General features: G+C 36.7%; 1 non-coding gene across 1 annotated transcript; it reads right to left on the reverse strand.

Moving 5' to 3' along the window:
* Window positions 1-3,098: 3,098 nt before the first annotated feature.
* Window positions 3,099-3,205, reverse strand: LOC118835008. The gene has a single exon (XR_005009375.1). It is a non-coding gene; the product is annotated as a U6 spliceosomal RNA (small nuclear RNA).
* Between the last annotated feature and the right edge of the window lie 3,661 nt (window positions 3,206-6,866).

Raw genomic sequence — 6,866 nt, forward strand, 5'->3', positions numbered from 1 at the left:
TCCTGCCCACTTGATTTAACAAAGAGGGCCAAGGGCAAGCTTCAAACAAGTTGTAGTAAGCCAAAAGTGGATCAGGAAACTTGGTTTGATAGAGTAAAGGCACTTTGTTCAACACATGGGAGCAGTGCTTCATCGTGTTAATAGTTGCTCTGTAAGCCGAATTGTTACTAACAGATAAGCTATTAATTTAAAAAAGAAATTGAATCCATCTCATGAGATTTGCAGAAGGAATAGGTTCCCTTACATATTCTCTTCCAGATGCTCTTTGTAGCCAGAGGCAGAGTCTTAATTTTCAAATATTCCAAATGTATAATTAAAGTTACAGTTTCACCTCGAATTTAAAATATTAAATCTTGAGCAGACCTGGGCAGGCTGCTGCTTTGGCAAAAAGAGAAATGTGTATTGAATTCCTGTGATTTCTCCTTTAGCTGTTATGTCTGCCATCTGGAGGGCTATATACTTCCTTCTCCAAATCCAGCACACCTACTTCTTCCTTCCTGGCAGCAGCATGGCCCTACTGTTCAGATCTCAACTTCTTTCATACAGGGCTGTTGAGGCCAGCAACTTGTAGGTGATTTTCCTTTTTTCCGGTGTCAAGAACTTTATGCTATCCTGGATTTAATACTACATACTTCCTGTTGTTCATTTTTTGTGACTGAAATATTTCTTCCTATTGCATGAAATCCTTCTAGAACAAAATGTTGACACATTTAGTCTGTGTCTATATTCATGCCACATTTATTGAAATATAGGACATTTTTAAAATACATCGTTAGTGATTTTCTTTTAGTTTGGAAACCTCCTCCAAGGTAACAACTACTGAGTAGCTAAGTCTTAGGGAGTTGCCTGAGATTCAGTTAAGTGATAATTGATTTGTTCATGAACATACAGAGAGTGTTAGAGGCCGAGTTTGTATTACAATCTTCCTGACTCTCAGCCTCTATCCACCAGATCACGCTGCCTCATTTAATAGAACAACGTTTAGATATTAAGGGATTTATGAATTGGTGTAGGTTCACTTTAAGAAATAGCACCTTTAACCCTTAGATAATTTGGGGGTCTCGTGCTTCCACTTTTCATTCACTTTCTTCTTCATTGCTGCTATCAATTTAACGATCTACTTTCTATTGCTTATGCTACTAGAATCTAAGTTCCTTGAGGGCAGGAATGGCACCTTATCTCAGTCTTATTTTCATGCACAAAAATGATTATCTCCTCCAGAGCTTAGCACAGTGCTCTACACACAATAAATGCTTAGTAATATTTGCTAATTATAGCTTTGGGAATTGTGAGATTAGCTGTGGTTTTAAAGAAAATGTCGATTTATTCCACTCGAGAAAGTTTTTATATGTCAGCAGTCACTAATTAGGATATTAGCTATCAATTGAATAAACAAACTATTAGGATAGGAACAAAGTAGTTCACAAAGACACAATCTATTAATCTGCTGTTTCTTATCAGATCTTATCCCATTGTAAAAGGTACATTAGTCCTTTGACATTTTTGTTGTTGTTTTGTCATGTCTGAATCTTCATGACCCTGTGGACCATAGCATGCCAGGCCCTTCTCTGCTCTACTTTCTCCCAAAGTCTGTCCAAGCTCATGTTTGTTGCTTCCATGACATTATCTGTCTCATCCTCTGCTGTCGCTTTTTTCTTTTACCTTCAAACTTTCCCAACATCAAGGTCTTTTCCAATGAGTCCTGGCTGTGTAACCAATGTGTTTAAGCTTCAGCTTTAGTATTTGACCTTCCAGTGAATAGCCTGAATTAATTTCTATAAGTATTGATTGATTTGACCTCCTTGCTGTCCAAGAGACTCTCAAAAAAGCCTTCTCCACCACCACAATTTGAAGGTGTCAATTCTGCAGCATTTAACTGTCCTTATAATCCAACTCACAGCCATCCATTGCTACTGGAATAAAATCATAGCTTTAACTGTATAGACCTTTGTTAGCATGGTGATGTCTCTGCTTTTTGTATGCTGTCCAGATTTGTCATAGCTTTCTCCCAAAGAGCAAGCATATTTTAATTTCTTTTTTTCTACTCATTTAAAAATTATTTAATATTTAATTCCACCAATTGTATGTAAAAACAATTTTTAACATTCTTTTAAAAAATTCTTAGTCCCAAATTCTCTCCCTTCCCCGCCCCCCTCAAAAGGGCAAGCAATTTGACACAGGTTATACATGTGCAGTCATGCAAAACATATGTCCATATTAGTCATGTTGCAAAAGAAATCACAGACAAAACAGAGTAGTAAAGAAAGGGGAAAAATTTAGTGATTTCTCTGGAAATAACATTTTTCAACATAACACCTTCAGAATTGTCTTGGATCAGTGTATTGCTGAGAATAGTTAAGTCATTTACAGTTGATTGCTGTTACTATGTACAATGTTCTCCTGGTTCTGCTCATCTCACTTTGCATCAGTTCATGTAAGTCTCTTCAGGTTTTTCTGAGACCATCCTGCTCATCATTTCTTATTGCACAATGGTATTCCATTATATTCATAAACCACAACTTGTTCTGCCATTCCCCAATTGATGGGCATCCCCTCAATTTCCAATTCTTTCCCACCACAGAAAGAGCGCTATAAATATTTTTATACGTTAAGTCCTTTTCCATTTGTTTTTTTTTATCTTTTTGGGATAGAGACCTAGTAGTGGCATTGCTGCGTCAAAGAGTAAGCATGGTTTTATAACCTTTTGGAAATAGCTCAAAATTGCTTTACAGAATGGTTGAATCAGTTCACAACTCCACCATCAATGCATTTGTGTCATAATTTTCCCATATCCTCTGCAACATTTGCCATTTTCCTTTTCTTTCATATTAGCCAATCTTTAACATGTGGGGAGGTATCTGAGAGTTGTTTTAATTTGCATTTCTCTAATCAATAGTCATTTAGAGCATTTTATATGAGTATAGATAGCTTTGATTTCTTCTTCTGAAAATGGCTTGTTCATATCCTTTGACCATTTATCAATTAGAGAATGACCTGTAGTCTTATAAATTTAACTTAATTATCTATATATTTGAGAAATGAGGCCTTTATCAGAGAAATTTGATGTAAAATTTTTCAGTTATATTACTGTCTTTCCCACAAATATGGAATACTTCACAAATTTTCATTTCATCCTTGCACAAGGGCCATGCTAATCTTCTCTGTATCATCACAATTTAAATATATGTGCTGCTGAAGCAAGCACAGTGTTTTTTTTAATTTCATGGCTACAGTTGCCATCTGCATTTATCTTTGAGACCAAGAATATAAAATCTGACACTGGCTCCATTTCTTCTCCTTCCATTTGCCAGGAAATGATGGGACTAGTTGCCAAGATTTTAGTGTATGTGTGTGTGCTAAGCTTCAAGTAAACTTTTACACTCTCCTCTTTTACCCTCACCAAGAAGCTTCGTAATTTTTCTCACTTTCTGCCATCAAAGTGTTGTCATCTGCCTATCTGAGATTATTGATATTTTTTCCAGCAGCCTTAATTCTAGCTTTTGATTCATCCAACCCGGCATTTAGCATTATGTACTCTCCATATAAGCTAAATAAATAAGATGACAACATACAGCCTTGTTCTACCCTTTTTCCAATGTTAAACCAATCAGTTGTTCCATGTTTGGTTCTCACTGTTGCTTCTTAACCTTCAGGTTAAAGTTCTTCAGGAGACAAATCAGAGGATCTGGTATTTCCATCTCTTTGAAAGACTTGTCACATTTGTTGTGATCCAAACACTCAAAGGCTTTAGAATTGCCAATGACACAGGTTTTTTGTTTTGTTTTTTTTTTTCCCCTGGAACTCTCTTGCTTTCTCTATAATCTAGTGAATATTGGCAATTTGGCCTCTAGTTCCTTTGCCTCTTTGAAAACCAGTCTGATCTTCTGGTAATTCTCATTTTACATATTGCTAAAACCTAGCTTGAAGCATCTTAAGCTATACAATGAGTGCAATTGTTCAGTAATTTGAGCATTCTTTAGCATTGCCCTTCTTTACGATTGGCCTCCCATGAGTGTTTTCCAAATTTGCTAGCATATTGAGTGCAGCACTTTAACAGCATCATCTTTGAGGATAAATAGGTTAGCTGGAATTCTGTTACATCCACTAGCAATCTTTATTTGAAATCTGAAATTCATTAGCTCAATCTGAAGTAAGCACTGGCATATAAAACAAGTCAAAATGCCCCAGCTGCAAGTGTCTCATTCTTAGAAGTTGTATCCAACTTTTAGCAACAATTTAGACAAATGTTTTTCTCATATTTTCCCTCTAACTGACCCATGTTGGTGTTCCAAATGTCAGGTCCATTTATAAATATGACAAATAATGATAGCATTATGTGTTAGAAAGAGCACTGGTTTGGTAGTCAAAACATCTATTTTCGGTTCTGGCTCTGACATATATTAGTTTTATTAGCTTTATAACTTTGAGCCTCAGTTTCCTCATCTGTAAGATGGAAATAATAATTATAGTACCTACCCCAAAAAGTTTGTGTAAAGAAAGCATTTAAGAAATTAAAGGAGTATAGAAATGTAAGTTATCTGTTTATTCAGATTAAGGTACAGAGGTCATAACCAAAGGATTCACATTCATGATCTCTATGCTAGATGCAGTCTCTTGGACTCAGGTAGTAAATTTATGTTATAAGTTGACTATGGAAAAGATCTCCAGAGTCTATCATTGTCTCTAACCCCATCCAAAGCTCAATACATCACCTAACTTCTTAATTTCTGTTCATAGATTAATCATCTTTCCCAGTCATAAAACCTCAAAACCTAGGCATCTCCTTTTTTCCCTCCCTCTCCATATCTCATTAGTCTCTATGTTCATCGGATACTAATTCTGAAAAATTGTTCACCTCTTTACTCTCTTTTCCATTCACATTCATAATACCTGCTCTCAGAACCTTATTTTCTCTCATTAGGCTATTGTTGTTCAGTTGTTTCAGTTGTGTCCAACTCTTTGTGACCCCCCATTTGGGGTTCTCTTAACAAAGATACCGGAATGGTTTGCCGTTACCTTCTCCAACTCATTTTACAGATGAGGAAACTGAAGTAAACAGGATGAAGTGACTTGCCCACAGTCACACAGCCGGTACATGTCTGAGGCCAGATTTGATGAATCTTCCTGACTCCAGGCCTGGGGCTCTAACCACTGCACCACCTGGCTACCTATTAGGCTGTTGCACTGACGCTTTATCTGGCCTCTCTGACTAGTCTCTCTTTACACACCAATTCCGCCTACACTTTGCTTTTGGAAGCAACCTTCTTAAAGCAAACATTTGAATATGTATGATACCCTGCTTCAAAGGCTATGCAATACCCCAAAATTTAATTACAAAATCCTTAAACTGACATTCATATGATTCGCATGTTCTATAATGTAGTCCCCAACTGACTTTCTTTCATGTATCCTTTAATCTTGCTATTGCTTTTGCTTGGAATATTCTGGTCTTTCTCCCTTCTGCTCATTCTTCAAGGATTTACTCAAACGCTATCTTCTCTCTGCATCTTTTCCTGATTCCTCCAAGAAGAAATAATCTCTCTCTCTCTCCTCTGTACTCTCAAAGTAGTTTGTGCATGTCTTGTTTCACTTGTTACATTGTATATTATAATACAATTACTTGAGTAAATGCCATTGTCCCAATGGATTGATGCTCCTTAACAGCAAAGGTGATTATATATCACTGAATTGGCTGAAATCCCTAACAGTGATTTTCATATAGTAGAAACTCAAGTTTTGTCAGTGGAGTAGTGCGTGAATAAAATAAATCCAAGGACGAGGATCTTCTGCTGTAAGAGAAACAATGAAAGGTATTTCTTTGAGCTTCCTGGTTGCATGATATAATAAGACAACCTCAATGTTCTTGCTCTAACCATTACATTTAAATAGATATGAATTTATATGTGTTCTTTGAACATTCGTTCTAATATCTTGGATCATGCTTTCAATCATCCTATTTGCATAAGTGTTTCAGAAAGAAAAGTAATACGTATCTCATCCACTCATTTTATTCTCTCTTTTTATTTTTTTTTAGGGTTTTTTTGGTGGTTTCTTTTTTTTTTCCATGTAACTTTTTATTTATTTAGTTTTCAGCATTGATTTTCACAAGAGTTGGAATTACAAATTTTCTTCCCCTTTCTACCCTCCCCCACACTCCAAGATAGCATATATTCTGGTTGCCCTGTTCCCCAGTCAGCCCTCCCTTCTGTTACTCCACTCCCCTCCCAGCCCCTTTTCCCTTCCTTTCTTGTAGGGCAAGATAAATTTCTACGCCCCACTGCCTGTGTATCTTATTTTCTAGTTGCATGCAAAAACTTTTTTTTTTGTTTTTGAACATCTGTTTTTAAAATTTTGAGTTCCAAATTCTCTCCCCTCTTCCCTTCCCACCCACCCTCCCTAAGAAGTCAAGCAATTCAACATAAGCCACATGGGTATCATTATGTATAACCCTTCCACAATACTCATGTTGTGAAAGACTAGCTATATTTTGCTCCTTCCTAACCTATCCCCCTTTATTGAATTTTCTCCCTTGGCTCTGTCCCCTTTCGAAAGTGTTTGTTTTTGATTACCTCTACCCCCATGGGAGGGCAGATGGGGGTGGAGGTATTCTTTCTCTTAAGGAAAAGTTTGTCTTTTTGCTAATCACTGCTCTTTAGGCTCTGCCCACTCTCTTATCTCCAGGAACTCAAATGCCCTAATTCTTCCCTTGGCAACTTGGATCTTTCCTTTCTTACCTTGTGTTGACTCTAGGTGACAGGCAAATTTACAGGAATTCAGAATTAATAGAGACCTCATTCACCATCTACTCCAATGCTTAACATCAATGAGAATTTCCTCTGCAATATAAATGACAAGTGGTCAACCAA

The sequence above is a fragment of the Trichosurus vulpecula genome, chromosome 1 (genome assembly GCF_011100635.1).
Source record: "Trichosurus vulpecula isolate mTriVul1 chromosome 1, mTriVul1.pri, whole genome shotgun sequence".
In the NCBI taxonomy this organism is placed as follows: Eukaryota; Metazoa; Chordata; class Mammalia; order Diprotodontia; family Phalangeridae; genus Trichosurus; species Trichosurus vulpecula.